General features: G+C 39.5%; 1 protein-coding gene and 1 pseudogene across 1 annotated transcript in view; one reads left to right on the forward strand and one right to left on the reverse strand.

The window, feature by feature from the left end:
* SCNN1A (sodium channel epithelial 1 subunit alpha) overlaps positions 1-13,578 on the reverse strand; it is an 84,919-nt gene that overhangs the window by 49,512 nt on the left and 21,829 nt on the right. The gene's annotated exons all lie outside the window — the stretch shown is intronic.
* LOC115518170 lies at positions 1,140-1,931 on the forward strand (annotated as a pseudogene).

The raw sequence follows: 13,578 nt of genomic DNA on the forward strand, positions 1-13,578 counted from the left end.
TTGACAACCTTCATGGTAAGCAGAGGCCTTAGAGCACAATTTTCCCCTTTGTAGGCTGCTTTGAGGCTAGAGGCTAAAGCTCAGACTTTGGGACTAGTGGCTAAAGCTCGTGATCCACCATCAAGGTCTGACCCACCACTTTCTTTTACTTTCACTTTGGCTCTTACAGATAATAACCAGGGGACTGTACATTTAGCATGGTTCTCATTATTTTGCACTTCTTTACATATCTAATAAGCCAACTCCTTGAGAATCAAATCCAGCACCATTTCTGGATCATAACTGATCTCAGCACAGCTGTAGTTTCAGACCATGAGGGACTAAGTGGCCGTCCAGGGATCAAAGCTTCCTTATTCCCTGCCTTTTCTTACTTTCTCTTCCCAAACCGTAAGTTTCTGTGAACCGTGGCTGTTTTAGCAAATCCCACTTGTCTGACACCAGTTAGTAGGATCTGTTTCTACTCACAACACTGGTGAAATGTATGGGTTTTCCACACCAAGAAATTCTCCAATTCTCTGCAGATACTGACTTAATGTCCTACAATTTAACTCAATTTTGACACTAACTACACAGAGCTAGTAGGTTACATACACTTCTGTCCAACTTGTCCACAAATCAGGGGCTCCCAAGACCCCCCCCCCCCCCCCGCCGCTTCAACTACGATAATTTGCTATAACACCTTAATGGAACTCAAGGAAATACCTTACTAACTAGTAACAGGTTTATTACAAAGGATATTATAAAGGATACAAGTGAGCAACCAGATAAAGAGGTACCTAAGGCAAGGTCTGGAAGAGTCCAGACCTTGGGAGCTCGGGGTGCCCATGGATGCATTCACCAACCTGGAAGCTCTCTGAACCCCATAGTTTAGAGATTTTTATGGAGGCTTCATCATGTAAGCAGAATGGGTTAACTCTATCTCTACCCTCCCCCGCCCCGCCCTAGAGTAGGAGCGGGTGAGGCTGAACGTTCCAAGCTTCTAATCGTGGCTTAATCTTTCTAGTAACCAGTTCCTACCCTGAAGCTATGAAGGAACACACCAAGAGTCACGACTTTAACACGAAACATACTTGAGAGGCACCAAGTGCAGGAGGCCGGTAGGTCGGGTGTGCGGGTGTGCGCACAGGCTAAGGGCGCTGCGACTCCTGCCGGCGGGTCTGCCTCTGGGTGAGTGCGCGCCTGGTGGCGTTTCCTGTTCTCTCCCCCCGTGTGGCTGCAGCTCGCGCCTCGCCTGACACAGCTGGACCATGACTTCAGCTTTGGAAGAGCTACAGAAAGATCTAGAAGAGGTGAAGGTGCTGCTGGAAAAGGCCACCAGTAAAAGGGTACATGATGCCTTTGTAGCTGAAAAATCCATGCTTGAGGCAGAAATCAAGAATAAGATGCAGCAGAAATCACAGGGAAAAACAGAATTTCTTGACGATGAAAAGCCAGCTGCTGTGGTTCCTCCCATTACAACGGGATATACAATGAAAATCAGTAATTGTAGATGGGATCAGTCAGATGAGTTTGTGAAAATCTTCATTACCTTAACTGGAGTCCAAGTCCCCACTGAGAATGTGCGGGTGCATTTCCCAGAGCGATTATTTGATCTTTTGGTAAGGAATCTAAATGGGAAGAGTTACTCTATGATGGTGAACAATCTCTTGAAATCCATCTCTGCGGAAGGCAGTTCAAAAAAGCCAAGACAGATACAGTTCCTATGTAGAAAGAAAGCAGAAAACACGCGGTGGCACTACCTGATTCAGGTTGAAAAAGAATGAGAAGAGAAAGAAAAGCCCTCCCGGGACGCTGAAACAGATCCTAGCAAGGGATTGATGAATGTTCTAAAGAAAATTTATGAAAATGAAGATAATGATATGAAGCGAACCATTAATGAAGCCCGCGTGGAATCAAGAGAGAAGCAAGCCAAAGGAGACACAGAATTTTGAGATTTTAAAATCATTGGGAAACAGTGATGTGGAAATATTGATGTTTTCAATAAGGAAATGTTGGTGAGCTGAACACATAAATTTAACAAATAATAACTTTCAAAGCCTTCCTTCTAAGAAAAGGTAATGAATTCTCCCATTTCCTACTGGAGGATTTATTTAAAGAAAATAGGTTTATTAAACACTTCCTCCAAAGATGGCTTCCGTAGTAATCTGGGCATTTTGATGAGTTTTGTTCAAGAAAGGATAACATTGCATTCATGTATGAAATGTAAAAAAAAGCAAGTCTTGCTTAATGATAATGCCACCCTGTGTGTATATTTGTTCGGCCAAGGGGTAGAAAACAAAAGTTATTGTTTTCTTATAAGTTCCTGACATCAGCTTCCACCAATGTAAAAATAAGTAAAAATAAAACCTGAATTTTTGCATGAATCTATAAATAGAAATAAAATTTAAAACCTCTCCTATCAGGAAATTACAAGGGTTTTGGGGAGCTCTGTGTCAGGAACTAAGGGCAGAAACCAAGCATATATTTCTTATTATGTCACAGGAATGGTGAGAGAGGACATCCTGTCTTGTTTCCAATCTTCACTCAATCTGTCACCATTAGGTTTAGTGTTATCTGTATGTTATTCACAGATATTCTTCATTAGGCTAAGGAATAGCTTATTCTTTGAATCAGCCCCTCTATTCTTTGCTGAAAGCTTTTATCATGAATGAATGTTGAATTTTGTCAAATGCTTTTTCAGCATCTATTGAGGTGGTCATGTGGTTTTTCCTACCTTATCTGTTAATATGATGTGTTTCATTGATTTTTTAACATTTAATCAGACTTGCATTCTTGTAAATTTTATTTGGTCATGCTGTAGTATCTTTTTTATATATTACTGGATTTGATTTGCTGATATTGTTGAGGAATTATACACTTATGTTCATGAGGAATATTGGTATTGGTAGTTTTCTTTTCCCATAACACCTTTGTCTGGTTTGGGTATTATGGCAATGGTAGTTTTATTGGGTAGGAAGTGTTCCCTCTTCTATTTTCTGGAACAGATTTCTTCCTTAACTGTTCGGTATAATTTATCAATGAGTTAATCTCAGCCTGGAGTTCTATTAATTAGAAAGTTTTTAGCTACAAATTCAATTTCTTTTGGGTTATCTATTTTCCCATGAGTGAATTTTAGAAGTTTGTGTCTTTCAAGGAATCAGTTCATTTCATCTAAGTTATCAAATTTATGGCAATAAAGCTGTTCCTGAAGCAGCGTGGAGCCTGCTTCAGATTCTGTCTCCCTCTCTCTCTGCCCCTCCCTTGCTCACGCTCTGTCTCTGTCTCTCAAGAATAAATACACATTTAAAAAAATAATAAAAAAATAAAATACTACTCTGACTACAGTAGGGAGAATGGATTCAGGGGTACCAAGAGAGGAGGTGTGTGGAGAAATCAGGAGGAGCCCACAAGATGATGGTCACCTGGGCAAGCTGGTAGCAGTGGGAATAAAAGATGGATTTTAGAGATATTTGGAAAGTAGAATAATTAGACTTGCTGATTGGATGTGGGAAGTAAGACAGAAAAAAAAAGAGACAAGGATGACTCCCAGGTTTCAGGCTTTAGCAACTGAATGGGTGGTAATATCATTTATCAAACTAGAAAATTATCAAGGATTAATAAACTTGATTACATGAAAATATAAAAATTCTGTGCACTGAAAGACCATATAAACACAGGACAGACTGGGCGAAGATATGTACAATTCATATAACTGACTAAGAATTACCATCCAGAATGTTAAAAAAAAAATTAGTAAGAAAAAGACAAATGATCTGACAGAAAAATAGGCAAAGAATATGAACAGGCAACTCATTAATGAAGAAAACCAATGCCAAAAAAATAATTTAAAAAGATACTCAACCACAGACTCTTAACTATAGAGAACAAACTAATAGTTATTGGTGAGGAGGTGGGTGGGGGTTGGGTGAAATAGGTGATGGGGAGTAAGGAGTGCACTTGTCATGATGAGCACCAAGTGTTGTATGGAAGCATTGAATCACTACATTGTACACCCAAAACTGATATTACACTGTATGTTAACTAAGTGGAATTTAAATTAAAACTTTAAAAAAAGATGCTCAACCTTACTAGGTCATGAAATACAAACATATAGACTTAGCAACAGTTAAGAAATCTGATGAAAGCAAGAATTGGTGACACTTTGGAGCAACCAGCGCTTTCATGCATAACTAATGGCAAAATAAATTTAAATCATTTTGAAGCAAAATTTGGTCATATCTTGCTAAACAGAAGATACATATTCTTACAGATGATGCACATTTCATATCTAGGTAACTAACTAGCTATCTAGTCTAGAGAAACTCTTGTTCACATGCACAAGGGAACATAAACAACAAAGTTGACTCGGGTATTGTTTTCTAATAGTTGAAAAAGTGAAAACCACATCCATCAATAGAATGGATATGTACATTGGGGTTTATTTATATAATGTAATATAAATATAATACCATAGTAAAAATAGTAAATTACTCATTTTGATACATATAGCTTTAGTTCTTTCGTTCTTACTATTGTGTATATATATATATATATACACATATACATAGATATTGGAAATTTACCCATGTTGATACATGGCACATGATGTGTATGTGTGTGTGTGTGTGTGTGTGTGTGTGTGTAAAGAAGTGTCAAAATAAAATCAGCTGCTAAAAAGATACATACAGTTAAATACTATTTACATGAAATTAAGAAACAAGCAAAATACCAAAGAAGATTACGAACATATTTCTAGAAAAATTATTAAAATATGCAAGGAAATGATGAAATCAAATTCAGGTTATTAACTTCTTCTAGGGAAAAGGGGGAAAGGGATATACAAAGGGCCTTAATTTTACATCCAATGTTTTACTTTTTAAGCAGACCCATGGTTACATGTGTGACTATTTATATTGTTACCTATACTTTTTTTATATGCCAGAAATATTTCATTAAAAATAAACTTTTAGGGGCACCTGGGTGGCTCAGTTGGTTAAGCATCTGACTCTTGATTTGGGCTCAGGTCATGATCTCACGGTTCCTAACAGCACGGAGCCTGCTTGGGATTCTTTCTCTCCCTTTCTCTCTGCCCCTCCCTCCCTCTGTCTCTCAAAAATAAACATACATTTTAAAAAATAATAATTTTTGGAGCCCACATCGGGCTCTGTGCCAACAGCTCAGAGCCTGGAACCTACTTCAGATTCTGTGTCTCCCTCTCTCTCTGTCCCTTCCCTGCTCATGCTCTGTCTCTCTCTCTCTCTCAAAAATAAACATTAATTTTTTAATAATAATAATATTTTAAAGGAAACCAATAGAAAACTTCCAGTTTCCAGTAATAACGGACTAGCTCTTTCAGTCTAAACCTCTGTCTGAAAGCAACTAAAAATAATGGATACTTTTCATAAATCATGGAAAAAACACCAGGGAGATGGCAATCATAATGAATTACCAGAAGAGACAGTAAGAATCCAGACATAGAGATGGCAAAAGCTTAAACACTCACTTCACCAAAAAGGAAATCCAAAAGGCTAATAAACCCATAAAAAGATGCTCACCTTCATTAGACACCAGAGAAGTACAAATAAAACCACACCCTCCAGATTGGCAAAAATTCAGAACTCTGAAAGTACATAGTGTTAAATATTGATAAGTGTGTGGAGCAACCAGAACTCCCATATAATGCCCAAGAAGTGGAAATTGGTTCAATCATTTTGGAAGTGAGTTTGGCATGGCCCAGCAAGTCCACTCTTAGGTATATACAAAGAGAGATGTATGCATATTATTTCAAGGATTCCTGCATGATAGGGTCAACAGAATCAGTGCTTATAATTCCAGTTCCAAAAACTGGAAATAAACCCAATGTTAATCGTCATAAATAATGGTGTAGTCACACAGTGCAATGTTATACTGAAAATGGATGCACTTTGTGAAACATGACAATAAATATGAATGTCATAAATATTTTATTGAGAGTAAGAAGCAAGACAGAAAAGAAAACATACAGTGTGATTCCATTCGTAAAGTTTAAAAAACTAAACTACATTGTTCAGGGATGGATACATAAGTGGTGAAACTAATATGATCATCACCAAAGACCACGCAGCCATTGCTCTAGGAAAAAGAAAGTTTGATTATGATTGGAGAGGGGCACATAGATGCATTAATTTAGGAGCATCTGGGTGGCTCAGTCAGTTGAGCATCCAACTTCGGCTCAGGTTCTCGTGATTCAGGAGTTCAAGCCCTGCATCAGGCTCACTACTGTTCAGTGCAGAGCCCACTTTGGATCCTCTATCCCCCTCTCTCTCTCTGCCCCTTCCCCACTCATGCGTACACATGCACTCTCTCTGTCTCAAAAATAAATAAAACATTAAAAAAAAAAAAAAAAAGAGCAGTACCTCTAATCTCTAAGGCCCAGCAGCCTGTCCTCAAGCACTGATTCCACCCTTTACTAACGATGTGAAGTTGGTCAAGTTACTCAAACGTTTTACACCTCAGGGTCCAAATCTATAACAGAGGACTATTGTGAGAAGTGAATGCAACCATCTACGTAAAATGTTTAACACATAATAAGCATTCAGTTCATGTAACTATTATCTTCTGTAGTACTCAAACTCTTTTTTTTTAATTTTTTTTAAGGTTTATTTATTTTTGAGACAGGGAGAGACAGAGCATGAACTGGGGAGAGGGTCAGAGAGAGGGAGACACAGAATCCAAAACAGGCTCCAGGCTCTGAGCTGTCGGCACAGAGCCCGACGCGGGGCTCGAACTCACGGACCGCGAGATCATGACCTGAGCCGAAGTCGGCCGCCCAACCGACTGAGCCACCCAGGCACCCCATAGACAAACTCTTTTAAGAAGAGTGGCCATGATGGGAGGAGAGAAATGACCATAGCTGGAGGGGGACATGGAATTGAAGGAAGGTAGTATTCGTTTTGTTTTGCTTTCACTTCATTTAATTAACTTTATTTCTTAAAGCTTACATTTACAGAAAAACTGCACAGAAAGTACAAAGAGGGTCCATATATTCTTTCTGTTCCTCCACACACAGCTTCCCCTACTATCAACATCTTGCAGTAACATCTTGTAGTACACTTATTACAACTAATGAGGCAAATTGATACATCATTACTAACCAAAGTTCAGAGTTTACATTAGAGTTCACTCTGTGTTGTGTGGTTCTATGGGTTTTGGCAAATGTGTAATGTTGTATATCCCTCATTATAGTATCATACAAAGTAGTTTCACTGCCCTAAAAATCCCCTATGATTCATCTATTCATCCCTCCCTCTCTCCAAGCCCCTGACAACCCATGATCTTTTCACTGTCTCTATAGTTTTGCATTTTCTAGAATGTCATAGCTGGAAACACACAATATGTAGCCTTCTCAAACTGGCCTCCTTCACTTAGCAATATGCATTAAGGTTATTTCATGTTTTTGCAGGGGTGAGCTCAATAGTTCATTTTTTTATTGCAGATTACTATTCCATGATCTAGATGTGCCACAGTTATTTAGAATGAGTGTCTAGAAGACACTCTAGAAGAATGTCTTGGTTGCTTCTAAGTTTGTGCAATTAGGAATACAACTGCTAAAACATACACGTGCAGATTTTTGTGCAGACGTAAGATTTCAACTCATTTGGATAAATACCAAAGTATGCAATTGCCAGGTCATATGATAAGACTATGTTTAGCTTTGCAAGAAATTACCAAACTGTCTTCCAAATTGGTTATGCCATTTTGTCTTTCCATCAGCAATGAATGAGACCTTCAGTTGTTCCGTACACTTACCACCTATTGGTGTTTGGGATTTTAGCCATTTTAATAGATGTGAAGTAGTATCTTGTTTTAATTTGCAATTCCCTAATGACACATATAATATGGAGCATCTTTCCTATGCTTATTTGCCATCTGTATATCTTCTTTGGTGAGGTATATGTTGAGAGCTTTTTGCCCATTTGGGGGGTCCATTTTAAATTGTATTGCTGGGGCACCGGTCTGGCTCAGTTGGTGGAACATGCGACTCTTGATCTTGAGGTCATGAGTTCGAGCCCCATGTGGGGTGTAGAGATTACTTTAAAAAAAAAATAAGTTGAGTTGCTTATTTTCATATTGTTGAGTTTAAAGAGCTCTTTGTATATTTTTAACACGAGTTCTTTATTAGACTTGCATCTTGCCAATATTTCCCCAGTCTGTGGCTTGTCTTCTCATTCTCTTAATAGTGTCTTTCACAGAACAGAAGTTTTTTATTTTAATGCAGTCTCATTTATCAATTTTTTTCTTTCACAGATACTACTTTTGCTATTGTATTTAAAAAGTCATTGCCAAGGGGCACCTGGGTGGCTCAGTCAGTTTAGTGTCTGATTCTCGATCTCGGCTCAGGTCATGACCTCATGAGTTCATGAGCCCCCGATGTGGGGCTCCGCACTGATAATGCAAAGCCTGCTTGGGATTCTCTCTCTCCTTCTCTCTGCCCCTCCCCCACTTGCTTGAGCTCTCTCTCTTTCTCTGTCCTCTCTCTCTTTCAAAAATAAATAAACTTTAAAAAATAAATAAATGAAAAAGTCTTTGCCAAGCTCAAGGTCTCCTAGATTTTCTATTATCTTCTAGCAGTTTTATAGTTTTGCATTTTACATCTAGGTCTATGATCCATTTTAAGTTAATTTTTGTGAAAAGTAGAAGGTCTGTTCTAGACTTTTTTTTTTTTTTTTGCATGTCCATTGTTACATTTGTTGAAAAGACTATCTTTTCTCCATTGATTGCCTTTGTTCCTTTGCCAAAGATCAGTTGATTCTATTTGTGTGGGTCTACTTTTGGCTTTCTATTCTGTTCCATTTATCTTTCTGTTTATTCTTTCACCATCTCATACTGTCTTGATTACTGAAGCTTTGTAGTAAGTCTTGAAACTGGTAGTGTCAGTCTTCTGACTTTATCCTTCTCCAATCCAGAGTTGGCTCTTCTGGGTCTTTCTTTTTTTTTTTTTTTTTTTTTTAGAAACTTTAAAGTCTTTTTTTTTTTTTTTTTAATTTTTTTTTCAACGTTTATTTATTTTTGGGACAGAGAGAGACAGAGCATGAACGGGGGAGGGGCAGAGAGAGAGGGAGACACAGAATCGGAAACAGGCTCCAGGCTCCGAGCCATCAGCCCAGAGCCCGACGCGGGGCTCGAACTCACAGACCGCAAGATCGTGACCTGGCTGAAGTCGGACGCTTAACCGACTGCGCCACCCAGGCGCCCCTCTTCTGGGTCTTTCTAAACTTTAGATTGGTTTGTCAATGTACACAAAATAACTTGCTGGGATTACGGTTGAGATGGTGTTGAGTCTACAGATCAAGCTGGGGAGTACTAATATATTAACAACATTGAGTGGGAGGTATTTTTTTAAGATGAGGAAAAATTTGGGCATATTTACAAGTTTTGGAGAAGGAGTTAGTGTGGAGAAGAGGTTGAAATATCAAGAGGGAGGGAATAATCAATATCATAAGATTTCTGACCAGACTGCAAGAAGTGGGGTTCAGAGTGCATGTGGAGGAATTGATAGGAGGAGGGAACTTTGTCCGATATAGAGGAGGACAGGGAATGAGGATATGTGTAAATGTGTGTGTGTTTGTAAATTTGGTGGTGTTTAGTTTTTTGGTAAAGATGGTCAGCTGTTGACAACAGGAGGATGAGATAGGGCTTGGAAGGTTGAATGGAGGGAGTGTGAGTAGCCATTGCCTGGAGGGGAAGGGCATGTTAGTTACAAAGTATCACCAGGCAGTGTTGAGGGTACAGTTGGTGACCATAAACTTGAAGTACCAATCTATGCTGACATGTGAGACTGCCCAGGGGTACTCAGAGAGACCCAGTTATATGCATACAGAAGTCCATCCAGGTTTGGGGTGTATCCCACAAAGATGTGATTAAAGGTCAGAGAGACAGAGGATTTTATAATATCAACAAAAGAGCGACAGAAATAGTGGTAACCTGTAGGATCTCAGATGGACAGGGAAGTCAAAGTGGAAGGAGCTAATGGCTGAAAATCAAGTGGAGAGAGAGTACCCTGGGGGTCCTGAGTGCAGACCAGGCATAGTGGGAGTGATTTAGTAAGAATTGGAGGTTGTGGTCAAAGAGTTTCCATATCTGTAGGGTGGGGGAAATAACAGAGTTGTAGTGATATTAAATGTGACAGAATGTGTGCTGTGTAAACTGTTAAACACTACACCAATGTCTGTCTGTTCACTAGGCCGTAAACTTGAAGATAGGAATCAGGTGTCAGACATTTCCTCCTACTAGCATAACGCCTAATAACTAACACATGCTTTAGTGAACCTACTGAGTGTTAGAAGGATGAGTGAATGAGCTGATTTCCCTTTAAGATTTAGGCTCTGCCAGAATCTTGAACTTCCTAGCCCAGAAAACCACAGGTCCTTCAATACTCTTCTACACAGACTAGCTGAAATCTGACAACGAGATTAAAGATCAAACTGTTCTGATAATGTCAGAGAAGCTTGTATTGGAATATATATATACAGTAGTCCCTCCCTTATCCACAGTTTCAGTTTCTGTGGTTTCATTACCTGTGGTCAACCACAGTCCGAAAATAGATGATCCTTTTTTGATGTATGCTCAGAAGGTAGCCTAACGCTACATTGCAATGCTTATGCCATTCACGTCACTTCATCACATCCTGGAGGCATTTCATCATCTCACATCATCACAACACATTTTGTGTTGTGGGCGGGTATGGGAGAGAGCAAGAAAGAAATAAAGAGACCATGTTCACATAACTTTTATTACAGTAGATTGTTATAATTGTTCTATTTTACTATTAGTGATTGCTATTAATCTCTTACTGTGCTTAATTTATAAACTAAACTTTATTATAGGTATGTATGTATAGGGAAAAACGTAGTATATATATAGGTTCAGCACTATCTGTGTTCTCAGACATCCCCAACAGATAGGACTACTGTATATGTGTTTATAACAAAATATAAAAAACAGTTGTTTGAAGACATCAGAGAGTGACCAAAAGGGTAGAAACTGAAAGAGATTTAGTGCTTAAAAAAAAAGGAAAACAGGGGCACCTGGGTGGCTCCGTCGGTTGAGTGTCCGACTTTGGCTCAGGTCATGATCTTGCGGTCTGTGAGTTCGAGCCCCACGTCAGGCTCTGTGCTGACAGCTCAGAGCCTGGAGCCTGTTTCAGATTCTGTGTCTCCCTCTCTCTCTCTGCTCCTCTCCCACTCATGCTCTGTCTGTCTCTGTCTCAAAAAAAGATAAACATTTTAAAAAATTTTTTAAAAAGGAAAACATACTGAGTTCCATATTTATCTGACTTTGGAGGTTTTTATGATGTGCATGGGAGAGGTGGGTGGATAGAGCTCAAGAGAAATTGGCACTCTTGCTAATGAGTCTGACTTTGGCACAGTCAGTTGAGCTGGAAATTGAAGGCAATCTCAGAAAAGAAGGAACAAGAGGAGAGCCCCCCAAATCAGCAAGCTCTTTCAAATCCTTAGTTGACTGAAGAGCCTGGGTGGCTCAGTCAGTTAAGCATCCAACTCTTGGTTTCGGCTCGGGTCATGATCTCATGGTTCATAGGTTCAAGACCCACATCGGGCTCTGCGCTGACAATGCAGGGCCTGCTTGGGATTCTCTCTCTCCCTCTCTCTCTCTGCCTCTCTTTCTCAAAATAAATAAACATTTAAAAAATGTTTTTAGGGGCGCCTGGGTGGCGCAGTCGGTTGAGCGTCCGACTTCAGCCAGGTCACGATCTCGCGGTCCGTGAGTTCGAGCCCCGCGTCGGGCTCTGGGCTGAGGGCTCAGAGCCTGGAGCCTGTTTCCGATTCTGTGTCTCCCTCTCTCTCTGCCCCTCCCCCGTTCATGCTCTGTCTCTCTCTGTCCCAAAAATAAATAAACGTTGAAAAAAAAAATTAAAAAAAAATGTTTTTAAATCCTTATATGACTCCTAAACTACGGCGTGATGCTCCAAGGAACCAATCACATGAGAACTGTCCATCCCTCATCAAGCATAGTCTAAGACTAACCCAGGACAGACAAGGGTCCCAAAATAATTCAAATGGGAAAAAAACAGTCTTTTCAACAAATGGTGCTGGGACACCTGGATATCTACATGCAAAAGAATGGAGTTTGACCCCATCTCACTCTGTGTATAAAAATTAATTCAAAGTGGGTGGGGCGTCTGGGTGGCTCAGTCAGCTGAGCCTCCAACTTCAGCTCAGGTCATGATCTCACGGTATGTGACCTCAGCCCCACATCGGGCAGGCTCTGACCACTCAGAGCCGGAGCCTGCTTTGGATTCTGTGTCTCCCTCTCTGCCCCTCCCCTGCTCGTGCTCTGTCTCTCTCTGTCTCTCAAAAATAAATAAATGCTAAAAAATATTTTTTAAATTAATTCAAACTGGATAAAATACCTAAATGCAAGAGATAAAACTATAAAACTCTGAGAAGGAATATGGGTATAATCTATTTTAACCCTTTTGATTAGGCAATGGTTTTTTTAGACATGACAATGAAACCACAAGTAACAAAAGAAAAAAGCATAAACTGGACTTCATCAAAATTAAAAACTTAAAAAAAATAAAAACAGATTAAAAACTTTGTGCTTCAAAGGACACCATCAAGAAAGTGAAAAGACGACGCACAGAATGGGAGCGTACATTTGAAAATCATACATCTGATACATCTTTTTTATACATCTTTATGTATTTAGAATACATGAAATATTCTTATGACACAATTAAAAAAAAAAGCAAACAACCCAGTTCAAAAATGGGTAAAGGAGGGGCACCTGGGTGGCTCAGTCGGTTGGGCATCCGACTTCAGCTCAGGTGATGATCTCGTGGTCTGTGTGTCTAAGCCCCACGTCGGGCTCTGTGCTGACAGCTCAGAGCCTGGAGCCTGCTTCGGATTCTGTGTCTCCCTCTCTCTGCCCCTCCCCTGCTCAGTCTCTCTGTTTCTCAAAAATACATAAACATTAAAATTAAAAAAAAACAAAACCACAGTGAGATACCACCGGCTAGAATGGCTATAATTTAAAAAAGACAGGTAATAGGGGTACCTGGCTGGCTCTGTCAGAAGAACGTGTGACTTTTAATCTCAGGGTTGTGGGTTCAAGCCCCATGTGGGGTGTAGAGATTATTAAATGAAACGTTTTTTTTAAAAGGCAGATAATAACTAGTGTTCATGTGTACTGCTAGTGAGAATGTAAAATGCAGTCACTCTGGAAAACAGTCTAACAGCTCTTAAAAAGGTTAAACATAAAATTACCACATGACCCAATAATCCTGCTTCTAGGTCTACACCCAAGAGAAATAAAAACATATGTCCACGCACAAAAAAGTTGTCCAACTGGACACGAATGTTGATAACAGCATTACTCATAACAGCCCAAAAGATGAAGCAATCTAAATGTCCATCAACTGATACATAGGTAAATAAATGTGGTTTAGCCAGGCAATGGAATATTACTTAGCAATACGAAAGAGTGAAGTACAATATGGATAAACCAAGAAAACATGATGCTGAGTCAAAGAGGACTACAGTTACAGGACTACATATTGTAAGATTCCATGCATATGAAATATTGAGAGTAAGCAAATCC

Source organism: Lynx canadensis, chromosome B4, assembly GCF_007474595.2.
Source record: "Lynx canadensis isolate LIC74 chromosome B4, mLynCan4.pri.v2, whole genome shotgun sequence".
NCBI lineage: Eukaryota > Metazoa > Chordata > Mammalia > Carnivora > Felidae > Lynx > Lynx canadensis.